This window comes from Strix aluco, chromosome Z (genome assembly GCF_031877795.1).
Source record: "Strix aluco isolate bStrAlu1 chromosome Z, bStrAlu1.hap1, whole genome shotgun sequence".
Taxonomy (NCBI): Eukaryota; Metazoa; Chordata; class Aves; order Strigiformes; family Strigidae; genus Strix; species Strix aluco.
The window spans coordinates 52,126,710-52,142,619 of record NC_133971.1 but is presented as its reverse complement, the minus strand read 5'-3'; the positions used below and the strand labels follow the sequence as shown (position 1 = coordinate 52,142,619).

At 40.7% G+C, this 15,910-nt stretch overlaps 1 protein-coding gene across 6 annotated transcripts in view; it reads left to right on the top strand.

Moving 5' to 3' along the window:
- The window catches only part of APC (APC regulator of WNT signaling pathway), a 105,106-nt gene that overhangs the window by 9,808 nt on the left and 79,388 nt on the right, over window positions 1–15,910 (top strand). The window contains exon 1 of one of the 6 annotated variants that reach the window (XM_074813399.1): window positions 11,833–11,898. The exons of the other annotated variants lie outside the window; for them this stretch is intronic. The gene's annotated coding sequence lies outside the window, so the exon portion shown is untranslated. Of the gene's footprint in view, window positions 1–11,832; window positions 11,899–15,910 lie in introns of those variants that run through there. 6 annotated transcript variants of the gene reach the window in all.

Sequence of the window (15,910 nt, the reverse complement as noted above, 5' to 3'; positions counted from 1 at the left end):
TGAAGAGTCCATGTGGCAGTCTAGTATGCATGCAGCAAGGAAGACCTGAAACTAGTTGTAATGACAAAGCATGGTTGTAAATTCACTGTTCTGTATTTAAGAAGTCTTAGGTGGTTTAAAATGTTTTAACTTGTTCAGACAATAATAGGGAAATGTCTGTCTTCAACATACAGGGGTTACAATGGCTAAGTATTATATTTGCTCTCTACCAATATATTAATTCTTGCTTTTAAAGTCAACTGCTCTGAATATAGGTAGTATAGGAATGTATGAATTTGTTACTTGCTCAATCAGTGTTTATTGCTTGAAAATTTTCTGACTTGTGACTTCTAAGTGATGGGGTTCTTTACAAAGCCAAGTAATTGTTCATGTGGGCAGTTTGCCACCTAGTTTGCTGTTTGAGGGAGAATTGTCCACTTTATTCAATTCATGTTCTTTTAAGTTTATTGGACCATTTGTAAACGTGGATGGATAGTGCTTTTCATAATTTTTGCCTCTGTTCTGCATTTCCTAAGTTATGTAATTATATTGCAGGAGTCTCTGGAAGCTGTAAGCATCAGAATTGCTTTGTGTTGGGCAAACCTCAACTCCATAAAAAGACATGATTCCTGTACTGAAGCAATTACACTACTCATAGCCTGTGGTGTAGAATGTTACCAGGCACTTGAACTGGGGAATAAGGTTTTCATGAGGGTCACTACTAGCACTTGCCAGCATTTACTCTTTGGGGAAGGAAAAATAATATACAGCAAATAAAAGAACATCGGGAAAGTGTCAGTCAGGTGTAGAATAGAAAGCCCCTCTTGTAGCTCACTTGTTTTCGGTGAAGTCATGCTATACAGCCTTTCAGGAAAGTGGTTGGACTTGATGGAGGGGCCATGCTCTACCACATGACCCACCTTTCTCTGTGGTGGGTGCACATCTGGGCACACAAGAACAGTTCCAGTCAAGTCACTCATTCACATGACTTCAGTCACATACATGTTTGATCACATGATGAATGAGTGCCATGATGTGAATGCTGCATGAAACTTCTAAGTGATAAGGCATGTCACAAGATAAGGCAAAAAATTCAGGGAAAACAGAAAAAGTAACAAGGGAGACTGGGGAACACTTCATTCATAATCTTAAATAAGAAAACTTTTAATTACTGCCAGTTGTGTTTCTGGAGAAGGACTTTGGTTTTCTGTTCAGGACAGAAGGGATTTTGCTAATGACATGGGATCTCTTCTATTGTTTCTTCCTTGTCAGAACAAGTAGTACCTACTGTGAAGATTTCGGTCTTTCTCTGGCCACTTGGGGTAATTAGCTTGCAAAATTAACCCCTTCAGTGTTGTGAAAAACGCTTAAAATTCTTGGTATCTCAGTTTACCTTGATTTGCAGGCACTAAGTTTGCATGCAAGACTACTTTATTTGGAATTCTTGTTTGTGTAGAAATAATGTCTTATGTTTGCAGAGTTTACTCAAGATCACTCAGTGCCAGGCAAACTTAAACTTCAATGGTTTGAGTTTTAACATTAAAACAATACAAATTATTTCTAGAAAGGGATTCAGTACTTAATTAAAAATATAAACAGTTATGAAAGAGTAATGGATCAATAAAATGCAAATCCATGCTGAGGAGGAAGTTCTATGTCAAATATGATTTTTCTCTAAATCTCAGCTAGTCAGGGCTGGTGTTCTAACTAACTTGCCATGGGGATCTTTGAAAATACATCTTTTGATTTAAGATTGAAGTACTGGGGTTATGTTTTAGGAGAAAAAGAAAGGACAGCGTTCTTCTAGTATGCTTAGCAATGGAGGACTTTTCAAAATGTGGTTGTGATTATTTAAAATTTTCTCTTCCCATGTCCATAGGGATTGGAATCTGAGATGCAGAATGTATCTGTAATCAGTAAGATTTTTTGCTCTCAGTGATTGTTTTTTAAATTGTGCCTCTAGCCTGTCTGTTTCAAGAGAGTTGCAATGTTACACACTTTAATCATACAGTTGTATCATATGATTCTAAGATTTAATGCATGCAACTTAGATATTTTGGTTGTCTGAGTAGCTGGTGGCCCTGGGTCCAAGTTGGGGAAGGGAAGCTGGCACTCCAATATGAACCTTCATTATTAGGAGAAAATACCATGAAATATTATAGACTCCTCAGATTTTTATAAAAAGTCTCTGCCCCAATGGAAGCAAAAAGTCTTTTTTCAACCTCACTTGTGTTGCAGAAATTAAGATTTGAAGGTGCCATTCATTCAAAACCCCAAAAGAAAAACATAACTCCTTGCACCCACCCCACCAACACTATAAACCACCATATTTTGAAATGAGACTGTGGATTTTTAACTTTCAATAAACCCACTAAACTGCGTGCCAAAAGAGGAGGGGAAAAAAAAATTTAGTATGCCACCAATGCCAGAGGCTTGTATAACAGCAAATTCCCTAAGGGAGTGAGACCTAGATCATCCAAGGAAGCATTTTTTATGGTGAATATATAAGCTGAAGAGAGCAAGAACATTTCTAAAACAAAAGCTAACTCAAGTATGTGACATAAATCATAATGCTTGATGATTAATATGGCTGTGAGCAGGAAAACTGCACACTGGCCAGGTGTCTATGGGAGTTGTGCTACCTGGGAGCACAAGTGTGTTCTGCAGGAGTGCTGCCTCCCACAGAAGCTCATCTCTGCATACACAGAAATCAATTAATGGTAAAGTTCTGCGTTGATCCTGAGAAAAGAGCTGAAGGACTTTCCTAACCTTAACAAGCAATCAGCTAAATCTCAGTACTGTGAGACTTAATTATAATTGTTGCAACACTTTGAGTGTGAGCACACTGTGAAGAGTTAAATTCTTGCAGGGTTAAATTCATTGTGAACTTTCATGCATTTCAAGCGCAGAACGGATCCCAGCACTGTTCAGTGTGACCCTTATATTAGAAGCTGCAGAACACTAAGAGTCAATATTTCTTAAAGTATCTTCTCACCTTGTGGGCTCAGTTTGTACTGAGCCTTTGTGATTTGATTAACCACACCAGTGTTAAGAAATTAAGTTCTGGTTTGTCTAATTTCCAGATGATGGATCTCTTTAAACTTGACAAACTTGGAAGTATTTTCAGTATACAGTAATGAAAAACAGCCTATTTTTTGCTAAACCAGCTAAGTTGTACTCCCTAAACCATATAGCATAAATCTTCCTTAACAAACTGAGCCGGTTTTCAGTTTGAACTGAGCCAGTTTGAACTTCTTAGTACTGTTATGTACTGAAATGTGGAAATTTTTTAAATTTTTAAGGAAGACGTATGTATCCTCAGATTCTTTGTTGACACTTTATCTTGTAAAGGACAGTTGGTCTAGGTTGATTTGACAGGGTTCTAGCTAAGAGCCTCTGGGGCTCAGGCCTTAATTTAAGTGTTTAGAAGATTATAACTATTGTGAGAGAACTCACAGCTGTGCTTAGCAAGATCTTTTGTTTCAAGACCTTGTCACATACTTTCTTAATGCAGTGGGCTTTAAGAAAATTGCCTATAGCTGGAACATTTTTTTCTTAGCAGACTTCGAGAGTGGTGATGGATAATATACCTTTTTGTAAAAGATCTTTGATTACAGGATTCCACAAAAAATTGACCTTCCCTCTTTTTCAATATCCTGGGTAAAAGACATGTTGATGACCTTTAGCTAAATAGATTTTTAACTGATTTATTACTACTAAAATGTCAGAATGCTTACAAGATATCAACACTTGTATTAAGAACATTTGGTTTAAACCAAACAAAGGGAATACTGAAAAGAAGATCGTGAAGAAGAAGGTAAATACTCCACTGAAGTAATAGAGCTTCTGTTTGCCAGTGGTGCAGAGTTCTGGGATGTTCCTGGGTTCACTATAAATCTTATATAACCATGTAGCATCCATTTTTTTAGCAGTGACCTCTGTCAACGACAGTGTAACAAAAAACTGAATCTGATTGTCCATCTGCATGTGCAGTAATCTGTTTGTCATGTACAGATGTGAATACTGTAACTTCTTATGGCTGATGCAAAATACAAAGAAGCAGCAAAATAGGGCTTTGGCTTGTAACTCAGGCCACTGTAAGTATTCTCGGTATGTGCTCAGTTTCTTTCACTGGATCTGACCCTGAATCAGTCTATGAGCAGCTGATGGATGTGCAGCCATGGGTAGAAAGGTGAGCCAAGAGCTGTGTGACAACTAAGGACAAAGTGGTGTGAAACAGAGTGCTTTGCTTACAAAAGATAGCTGTAGTGGAGACCAGGCAGATCCAGAGCCTGGCACTCTCCAAGAAACATTGGAAAACATCAAATTCTTGATCTTTCTCTGAACTTTTAATATTTTTCTGCTCTATGGCCTAGATACGGAAAAGAGGAGAAATCTGTATTAGTGAACAAAGTCCTCTAGGAAGAGCTTTTTTAAAAAAAATTCCCCAGAGAATCCCTGAGGTATGCTAGACAAGGGCTTTTATATGGGAGATGTTTAGCCTTCAGTACAGTTAAGAGATTACTGAAATGGAATTAAAGATGGCTTGGAAAGTGAAATTACAGGTTTCCGAAAGTGCTGGAGGTTTCGAATGAGTGGGTAGGCACAGGCATGAATCAGTGGAGTAAACTAAACTTGAATGTCAACTCTTTAGTTCATCTGGTCCATGTGAACTCACTTTCTGTAAATTACAGACAAATACCGAGTTTTCTAGCTCATATCTTTAAAATCAGCTTTCCAAATTTCTGTAAAAGTCTACCCCTTTAGCATATTGGATGACCATCCATTTCTATTTTCTCCCATTTTGGCTTTATCTTCCTTTTATGTTGTTGCCATGGAGCTTTTTGGGTAGGATTGTTTTTCCATTTAAAAACTAGAAATCTGTGTGAAAATTAATGCACAATGTTAGTATTGAATAAGATGAAGATATCTCCAGTTAGTTGGGGAAGCAAGAGCTGTTGTAGGTATGTGTTGAACTTCTCCACTGCCTTCATCTGAGGTACTGCACAACATTGTTGTGACTTGCTACCTCCTGATGTCCTACAGGTGAGGCTGAGATTAAGTAACAACTGTGTTGATATTTGAACAGAAATATTTCTGATAAAGACTTGTACTCTGAATTAAAGTCCCTTAGAAATGAGGCCTAACAGCTGTCATGCTTTGCCATAGTATTAGGAGGAGGTGGAAAAGAAAGATAAAGAAAAGCTGAAAATATAATGTGCAGCAGGATAGAAGGGAAAGAAAACACAAGGCATGGCTGTAGTAAGAAGTGGTAATTACAGTACACAGATACAGTAAGCTATGTAACAAGCTTGAAAAAGCTGCAGCAGAGGAAACGGAGCAGTATGATACTGGGGTACTGTGATGTTCTTAATTAGGGGATAAGGAAACAATAGGTAATGTGACACAAGTTGTGGCAGGTGGGGTTTATTACATAGCAGAGAGAGAAGAGTGGGTAAATGGATGGTGAAGTTTACTGGATTAATGGTTTGCTATGCAAATTCTTTTTATTACTATTGTAGTGGTTTTAGAACATAAGTGACTAAATTACAGATTGGTCCATGGCTCCATAGTAGATCTAGCAGATGTGAGGAAGGAAGCAGTCCTTGTCCTTGAATCTTCATTTCTTTAGGTTGCAGCAAGAAACCTGCATGCAGATAGAAAAACTTAGTGAGAGGGAAGAAAGCATGAGTGGAAGATGCTCCAGAGAGCGTGGGACTTCTGGACAAAACTAAGGAATTGTCAAAAAATAGAGAGTGTTAGATAGTAGAGGACTTAAAGAACAGGTGATAGATTTCCATACCTCTTGGCTTATTTATGAAATAATTAAATAGGATGGATTTTTCTGCTTTTCTCATTTAGCTTATGTTACATGACTTCCCAGTAGCTAATTGACTGCTTTGAAAGATCTTTTCATTGCTTGTGGAAAAATCTTCTCAAGTTCAGGAAGTTGTAGCATAACCTTCTGGGAAGAAAAAAGGTGACATTTTAGGACATTAGTATAATAGAAAATCTTAAAAGAAAACTTGATTTCTGACTCTCTACTCTCAGTACAGGAATATTCTGTTTATTTTTGTAGAACTGGTATCAGAAGAGTTGAGGCATGTGTTCTGGATGATGCATTAGGAGCAGTGACAGAGTTCTCTCCATTCTTCATCTGCATGAGAAAGGTGATCCTTTAGATTCTTGATCCTCAGGAAACCTCTTTTTCTGATGATCTTTCTAATGCTCATAGTTAGAGGTCATCTAGGTAAATAATATGCAACACTTCTGAGAGAAACCTGATGGACAAAGTAGGAATACAGCTTTTCATGGTCAAAACAGTGATATTAATGCTGATGAGAGCAGGTTATGCGTATTCCCAATGTGTGTTTATATACAAATAACTGATCCTAGTCACATGGTAAGGGCAAGGCTCAGATGGAACAATACATAGTCTTTGTGTGGTAGTGAGAGAGGTGAAAGCAACTTTACAATTTCCAGGGAAATAAGAAGCAGAGAGCATGTTCAGCTTCATCAATTTTTAAAACAAAGTTGAAAGGTAGGAGACAATTTTTGATTATAGCAGCTGCTAAAATATTTTATCAATTCCTGTGTTAAAATGAAATTTGCATCTACATAAAATGTGAAATGTTTTCAGTTTATTTTGTTAATAAAATCTGTTTGTACCACCTTTCTAAAAGATGCAGCCTGGTGTTAGCCAATGTGTAAAAACTCAGTGAGTGAAGTTCTGAAGTCAAGATCTCTTTAAGTCAGCAACACTGTTTCACATTTGTGGGTAGTACCAACTGTACAGCCCGGCAACAGAGAGAGAGAGAATTTAACTCATTATCCAACCTCTCACTGCCCAGAGTCTCTGAGATAGGTAGTACTGTGTATGTACAGTGACTAATAAATATCAATCATGTTAAATATATTAAATAGTGAAAAGCTGCTAGGGAGAACTGTATTGGTGAGGTTGTGAAGGCACAGAGAACTGTCCTGTTCATGAGCTAGTTATCTAAAAACAGAAAACCTCTTGCATCTTCTGTTGTAATAGTCTTGATTTTATGAAGCAAATACTTTGCAGAATGTCCTTTACGTTTTTAAAAGTGTGGATCTTAATCAGCTCAGAACTATTTAGCGCTACTTAGTAGTGGGGAGAAACAGGATTATGACAATTTTATTTGGTCTCAAACTGGATTTTTATAAATGCAGTAAGAAGTTGGGGCATATTTAGTGCATGGATTACATCAAATATTCTGTGAAAAGATTGCTAATTCCTTTTCTGGAGCCAAATTCCCATTTGGCTGTTTGATAATGCTGTGCTGGGTAGACTGCAGGGATCTTGTCCAAAATAATAGGAAGTAACTGATTTGGAATACTGAAACTGAGCTGATATTTTTCCATACTGAAATTTTGTGTCCCTGGGATTTGATAGCTTACATGCAGAGATTTCATTCTTTTAATAGATTTTAAAAGGTGTTTTTTATGTAATATGGAGCAGGTATTGCTAGATCTGTCTTGGTAATGGTATCTTTCAAAGAATGAAAAAGTTATCTTTTTTCCTTCTGCCAGATAGAAAATAAGTAACTGAAAATAAACAAGACCTTTCTCTGTACAACTCCTTTCTGTGCTTTGTTTTTTCCTGAGAACCTGACCTTTTTTATTCAAATACTGTTTCACTGGTATCGGTTCCATTGGCAGAATCCAGTACTGCACATAGAAAGCAGTTTTGAAGGAAAATAAGAGTACATGTCACAATACTGTCCACCTGTTTGGCTGTATATCAATACTGGAAGATACAGTATGATAAAGATCATCTTATTGCTAATAACATGCTGTTTATTAAACTGAATTTAATACTGGATTTTCCTTCAGAGGCAAGTGCATGTGACAGACACAAAACATAACCTACCATTTTTATGAAATCATAACAGAATGGGCATTACTATGAACAAGGAAGGGAAAGCTTTCTGCCTCCCACTCAGCTGTCATCTTGGCAGAATGTATTGGAATTTGGGCTGCTGCTTGTACTCTGCTTGTTCTGCAAATAAATATGGGACTTCAGGCTATAGAGCAGTGAAGCTAATATTGCTCATCAGCACTGAATTTACTGAGACTTATGCAGCTTGTGAACACCAGGCTCAGAAAGGACTAAACAGTACCAGGACTAACAAGAATCTTTTCATAGAGCAAGAGTTGCAAAGAATGCAGTATGATGTGTATAAATGAATGGAATACATTATGTAGCCTTTGATCTTTGATATTCCCATTTTGGATTCTAGAAATTTTAACTGTACTTCTCAAGCTTAGTTTTTCACTTGAAAGTATGCAGTTCAGCTTTAAAGTATATAGGATTTCAATTTCTCTGGCCTTTTCTTTGGCATCAGTTCTCTGGTATTGTCTTGCACACTTAAAGTAGTGATTCCAGACTGTGTTGCACTTGCAACTTCTGAACATGATTTAAAACTACCACTGGACCAAACTGATTGGTATGTAAGGCACAACTCATATTGCAGCAACTTGCTAACTGATAATGTAGGTGTTGAGTATGTCTATACTTATTTGAGTATACACTTAATGTAAATAAATTTAGTATGGCATGAGCTGCTCAATAACAACTGGGAGGCTTTTGGGTTGCTTTTCTGAGGGGAGGAACAGTGGCTTGTATCAGTAAGATATAAAGTAAGATGGCTTTAGATCTAATGCCTACTTAGGTTCTAAACTTTAAACTTGTGAAGAGTAATGTGATAGTTTGTTACAGCTGAGGGAGTATGAACTCAGTTCTCTGTGAAATGAAATCGAGTGGATCAAAAACCTGAGGGATGTCAGCTGTTGCTATAATTAATAGAAGCTTTGTAGCAAAAAATCATATAGCTTGAAACACAGTTGAATACTGGCCCACTTAACTTTTGTTTAAAATGGTTTACCATAACAGCTTAACTGACAGGACCTCTATAGTTAGCCACACTGATGAAGTCAGAGGATTTTGTTAGGTACTGTGCTGAAGGTAGCAGATGACTTAATGTTACACATCTTCTTAATCATGAAGATGTTTGTTGAAAGGTTATTTGGTAAAGACCATCTTTCATAAGAGTGGAGTATTGCCTTAGAATCATAGAATCATTCAGGTTGGAAAAGACCCTTGGGATCATTGAGTCCAACCATCAGCCCCACTCTACAAAGTTCTCCCCTACACCATATCCCCCAACATCTCATCCAAATGACCCTTAAACACATCCAGGGATGGTGACTCCACCACCTCCCTGGGCAGCCTATTCCACTGTCTGACCACTCTTTCTGTGAAAATTTTTTTCCTAATGTCCAGTCCAAACCTCCCCTGTTGCAGTTTAAAGCCATTCCCTCTTGTTCCATCGCTAACTACCTGTGAGAAGAGACCAGCACCAACCTCTCTACAATGTCCTTTCAGGTAGGTGCAGAGAGTGATGAGGTCTCCCCTCAGCCTTCTCTTCCTCAAATGGAACAGTCCCTGCTCCTTCAGTCGCTCTTCATAGGATTTATTCTCCAGGCCCTTCACCAGCTTCGTTGCCCTCCTCTGCACTCGCTCCAGCACCTCGATATCTCTCTGGTGTTGAGGTGCCCAAAACTGGACACAATACTCCAGGTGTGGCCTCACCAGTGCAGAGTACAGGGGGACTATCACCTCCCTACTTCTGCTGGTCACACTATTTCTAATCCAAGCCAGGATGCCGTTGGCTTTCTTGACCACCTGGGCACACTGCTGGCTCATGTTCAGCTGCTTGTCAATGAGAACCCCCAGATCCTTCTCTTCCAGACAGCTCTCCAGCCACACCTCCCCAAGCCTGTAGCGATGCACGGGGTTGTTGTGGCCCAAGTGCAGGACCTGGCACTTGGCCTTGTTGAAGCTCATCCCGTTGTCGTTGGCCCACCGATCCAATCTATCCAAGTCTCTCTGTAGAGCCTCCCTATCCTCATGCAGATCAACACTCCCGCTTAACTTGGTGCCATCTGTGAATTTACTGATGATACACTCTATGTCCTTATCACGATCATCAATAAAGATGTTGAACAGAAATGGTCCCAACATCAAGCCCTGAGGAACACCTTCTATGACTAGAAAAAGGAGCCATGAGAAAAGAGCTGAAATTAAAGTAGTATTTAAGTATTTGTGGTGCAATTGCTCACATGCATACACGGGCCTGTAGTGCCTTTAGTTTCATCTGGTCCCAACCATGAGGTATCATGAGCCTGCTTCTTTCATGCAAGTTTAAGAAATTATTATAGGAAGAATGAAATTCCCCTAGGCATTTAAGGATATATGTTTTTAATTGGCTATCTCCCCAGGTGTCCACTTCATATAAGCATATAACTCCGTAATTTATGTGGAGTGACACAAGGACAAGCATTCATTTTCTCTAGCTGAGAAACTGTTGCACTTTTTCAGATTTCTTCTATCACACACTATTCTGTTGAGATAGACTGCACTGCCCATAGATTTATTCTTGAATACTTCTTCCAGAGGATTAAAAACACTTAATACTGTGCTGTTTCTACAAAGCTGTCTCTTATATTAGAGCTGGATTTTTTTTAAAAACATCTCCATAGTGGCTGTTATCTAGATAACCTTTCTTTAAAGTGAAAATACAGGCTACAGACTCAAACAGCTGAAATGTAGCTTAATTTCTGATGTCTCTTGTATTCAGAAGCGTGCTTTCTGTGGGGTTTGGTCTTCATGAATACTTTGTTACAACCTTATCCTTGGAGCAAGATCAGTTCTGGAAGGAGATTCTAAAGTAGTTTCATGAATCAATTTGTTTATTCATCTGTCTTTCGGATTTTTTTTCCCCAACCCATCACTACTATTTATTCTTCTAATTTGGTATAGCTTAAATGTATACATATTTGATGTTATTAAACTACCAAGTAGTAGTGACAACTTTATATCTGAAAAGTGCATGAAAACAGTATTTTAGTGATCCTCAAGTAAGTCTGAGATACCCCTGAAGGATATGCTTACAGTTGCCTTCTTCATAAGCAATGTCTATATGTATTTCTTTAAAAATCAGATGAACTGTATTAGCTTTAATTCTAGTACATGCAGAATAAGAATTTTCCTTTTAATATAAATGCAAAAGAGCGTAGTCTTACACAGTATTTAGTCCTTGTATACTTTTAAAGGAGAATGAGTGATAATCATCACAACTGAAGTGATGCAGATGCTCGTGAGCTACTTTTGCAATGTGTTAAGCCTCTTGCCCATGGCTGTATGGAGTACTAGTGCTCGAACGTAGAACCGGGGCGGCTTCTGCACCGAGAAGCAGGTCCTGCGTGCCTTTTCGGTGGCTTCAGACCAACCGAACCGTGGGCCTGTAAGCCTGTGTGCAGGAACACAAATCATATTCCGTGTTTTACGTGATGTGTGCGCAGTAGGTGGCCTTCAGCGTTGTGCGCCGGTGGGGACGGCCGCAGCGCTGTCCTGGGGGGCGGACGGCGCCCTCTTAGGGAGCTGCGCCGGGGCTCGCCTTGCCTCCTTCGCGGCTCCCAGGCGCGGACCTCGCCCGCCGCGGTGGGCTGCGGGAAAGCGCTCGGCCCCTCGGGGCGGTGTTGAGGCGCGGGGCAGCCCGTTGCAGTGACAGCGCCCGGGCGCTGCTCGCCGCCCGCCGGGCCGCCCCGGTCGCGGTGCCGAGAGCCGCAGCCCCCGGCCTGGCCGCCGGCGCGGCCCCGCCTGCGGTGGTGGCGCGGGGCGGGGCGCGGGCGCAGCTGTTCCCCGCGGAGGGGGCGGGCGCATCCTCCGGGGCGCGCCGTCCTATTGGCTGCGCTGCCGCGCCGGTCCGCACGTGACCGGCGGGGCAGTATTGGCCGCGGCGCTGGCGCAGCCGGTGGGCGCGGGCGGGGCCGGCCGGGCCGGGCCGGGCGCTGGCGGCGGGATGGAGGCGCAGCGGCCGCGGCCATGGGGTGAGTGCGGCGGCGGCTCCCCGGGGCCACCGCACCCGGGCGGGCGAGCGGGGCGGGGCGGCTCGGCTCTGTGCGCCTGTGACAGGGAGGCGGCGGCGTCGCCGGGAAGGAAGAAGGCGGCTTTTGTGGTTAAAAAAAACACAACGGGCTGTGGGAAAGGGCTGTCGGCGCGGAGGGGAGGAAAACCCCGCGCCCGGGGAGACGGGCGGCCGGGCGCGGCGGGGAGCCGCTGCGGGCGGGACCGAGACCGAACCTCAGCCCGCCCCGCCGGCGGGAGGCACAAAGCCGCGGCGGAGCCCTGGCGCGGCCGTGTGCCCCGCAGCGCGGGCTCCGGGTCTGGGAGGAGGAGGGGAGGCGGGCCGGCAGCCGTCTTGGGGCGGGCAGCCCCTGGCCGGCATGCGGAGGTGCCCCTCGGGAGGCGTCGAGGCGCTGCCCGCGGGTGGCACCAGCCCGGCTTTGTTAGTGACGGGGGGCGGCGGTGCCTCTGTTGCCGCAGCACGTCCCCCTCACCGGCAAGGGCGAGCCGCGGGAGGTCGGGAGGCCGGACGGGCGCGGGTGGGCGGCCGGCGTCGAGCTGCGCCGAGCGGGCCTGGCGAGGAGCGCTCTGGGGGGAGCGCTGCGCGTTCAGCGCGCCCTGGGATCCACTGACTTCTTGCAAATTTATTTAACATCACAAAGAGGTGCTTGGGTCCGCGACTTAACCTGAATGCTGTGGGAAATCTTAATAAATTATGTATGAAGCAGTGGGTCCTTTCTTTCCCTTTGTCAGATACGCAGCTTTTATTCTAGTAATTAGGTCATTGCCGGCAGAACGCTCCTTGCTTTTGCAAAAATGTGTAGCGATTTTTTGGAAGACACATATGCTGCCAGATTACTGCATCCTATTCGTTGTTTGGGTCAAGATTTAAAATTCTTCCCGTTGACTTACATGGAGGACCCTGGCTATGGGCTCTAAGGAGCATTTTTCATTTGATATGGTTTTCTTCAGGGGACCATGGAGCCCGGTTTTGACTTGATTTGGATAGTCATACAATGACAAATGCCTTTTAAAGGCGTAGGAAGAAACATACAGCTTCTTAGTTTGCATAGAAGTCTTTTCAGTAAATTACTACGCATACATGAATAATAAAATATAGATCAATTTCTGATTTTAAATACTTTCCCCGTGCTGTTTGTTGTGTTGAAAGTGCTCCTTAATGTTCTTTCTACTTTCTTTTTACTGTTTAGTTGATTTTTCTGTTACTGCTAAAGCAGTTAATAGTCATAAATCTATTTTTTCGAAATTACAGTTCTTTGAAAATACATGTAAATGTATGTATTGAAAGTAGTTTCCTGGAACCAGACTCTTCTGTATTTTTAAGGAGACTCAAAGTAACTGGTAAAATTTTTTCTCTTTCTCAGTTCTGTTAAATATAATGATGCACAAAAAAAGCTTGATGGGAACAAGTCTAATTTACTGAGTTTAAATTTCTACTTTATGGTAAGCATTCCCTCCAGACATTTTCTATACATACCATTATTTTTAGAATCACATATTTCCTGTCTATCAATAAGAGAGGCTTTGGATGATCTTGAATTTTAAAGCATCAGTTAAGGACTTACCATTCGGAGTAATTCGTTTCAAAAGGTAAATTGGTGATACTAGATGTTTTCCCTGTAATGTTTTGAATGTTCGTTACAGTCGCTTAAATATTAGAAGATACAACAGATGCAGAGCTGCTTTCACTACTTTTTTCTGGAAGGAAAGAAGGTGACAAAAGCACAGTAGTGATTATGATTATTATGGTGATGCTTCTTCCTGTACCTTTTTAAGTCTTAACAAGAAACAGTATTGTTTTGTGTAACAAGTGGAGTAGTTCCACTTGTACAGTAAGAAGCTGTAGTCACACTTTAAAATGGCAGCTTGAATACAAGATCACTTTTAAATATAATACTTTAAATTAATTATGAATGCAGACTTTCCTAAACATCATCCCTCAAATGCTATCATGATACTTGCCAAAATATTTGTACAAAATAGTTGGTTATGATAAATGTTCTGATATGTGTTGTCATAGTACATTATTAATGTATCATCAGCACAGTGTAAGTTGAAAATGCCTATAGCTAAAATTGGTTCCTTTGGTCTCTAAATTCTTATGTTGGATTTCAGTATGTCTTAATTCAGTTGGTAAAATGTTGATGAAATGTGATTAATTATGTTTTCATCGATGTAATGAAATCCTATTTAAAATAGGCCATACTACTAATGATATGCTGTGACAATAAGTCATTGTCAGTGAAGACCAGGTCTCCACTGGTGCTTTTCCAAAATTCTTGCAGGACCTTTGTGAACAGATGCTGATACAGTTCCTGCAAAACAGTGGTCTTCTACTCCCTATAAGTGCTGAAGGAAACCCTGAAGATGACCCTGATAGGTCACCCTATATACAGAAATATTTATTATAAAATAATTTTTTTTTTTTTAGATTGAAGCTGATTTATTTCATGTTAATGGTTTTGGGCTTAATTTGCATTTTCAGTTAAAATAGGAAAATAAAGACTTGTCTTGGACTTTTTAATAGCTTAAACTTTCTAGAATTGAATCCTTGAAAGATTATGAGAAGTATAAAAGTAAACAGGAGCAAGTCATACGCAGTGAGGGCATACATAATTAGCCATGAATAGCTAAGATGATCATGAAGAATGAGTGTTCAGGCTTGTGAATCATTCCTGGTCCGATATAAGTTATGATTCAAATGATGTCTGGACTGCTTTGTGTTCAATATAGTATTTAAATGCAAATCATGTTTCGTATTTTCACAGTCGTATTCTGAATGCAGCATGACTAACTAGCTAAGGAACTTCCCAACCCAGAATTATAAAGGAAGAAGTGGGGCTCTTTTCTTGGCAGTGTAATAAAAGCTAAACTTGACTGTTCATAGTCTGAAATGTATGACTTCTTGATTTCACTTTTTTTTTGTATTTAATAGGAATGGTTTTTGGATTGTTAGCATTCTTTAGTAAAATTCTAAACATGGGCTCATTTCTATTTGTCACACACGCACACACTTGACCCCCACTGTACTTGATCTGTAATGAGTAATGCAAGCCAAGAGTTCAGACCATCATCTTCTCTTTCCTTCTCCTCCTGGTCTTTTAAGGAATGCGGAGAACATGGATCATTCATTATTTCATCAGCCAGGTTATGTTTTGGTTAGGAAGAACTTCTGCTTATGGTTGGTGAGTACAGGCCAAGTATTGAACTTGAGGAAGTATCCCAAAATAGAACAATGAATTGGAAGCTTTTGCCAAGTTACGAATTCATTTATGGAAGAAAAAAACTAAGAAGACCTCTCTACCCTACCCCCCCCAAGCAGAAGGATTTAGGAAGGTCAGGTATAGTAACACTTCAGTGTGTAGTCTCTTGTCCACAAAGGTAACCTTCATGCAGAAGTGAATAAAAAACCTAAGAAGGATATCATCTAGATGCCGCTGAGGTTTAGAGAAAATTGTGTGGCCTCCTTTTAAAGGGACTAACCATTGTACACATTGTATTAGGATAACTGATAATAGTAATGGCTTTTCATCTGGCCATTGTTTTTTTTCTACACAGCTGAAAAAAAGAGGAATTCAGAGGGTACCTAATCTAGAGATTACAATTTGGTATAATGTTAATTTTTTTCAATGTCAGCTTTTTCAAATTTATTAGAAGTAGTGTTACATAACTTGCAATTCACTTTCTGATATCAAAGCCCTTGTTGCTAAAACAAGCTGGTGAAGAGCAGTTTTCTATGATGGCTGTTTTCTACTCCTTCCTGCAACACTCTGACCTGACCATGCTAAAGCAGAATGAATGAGAACATGGAAGGTACCAGATCTGCTGTTCCACTCATGGGCAATTCTCATTCTTTACTGAGTATTTTCTTAATTCTCTTTAACCACACCCAAACCTTTACAGCACTTTCAGACTCCTTGTTATATTTTGTGCCCACATAGCCCAGATGAGGAAAACCCAAACAAAATAGCCTGC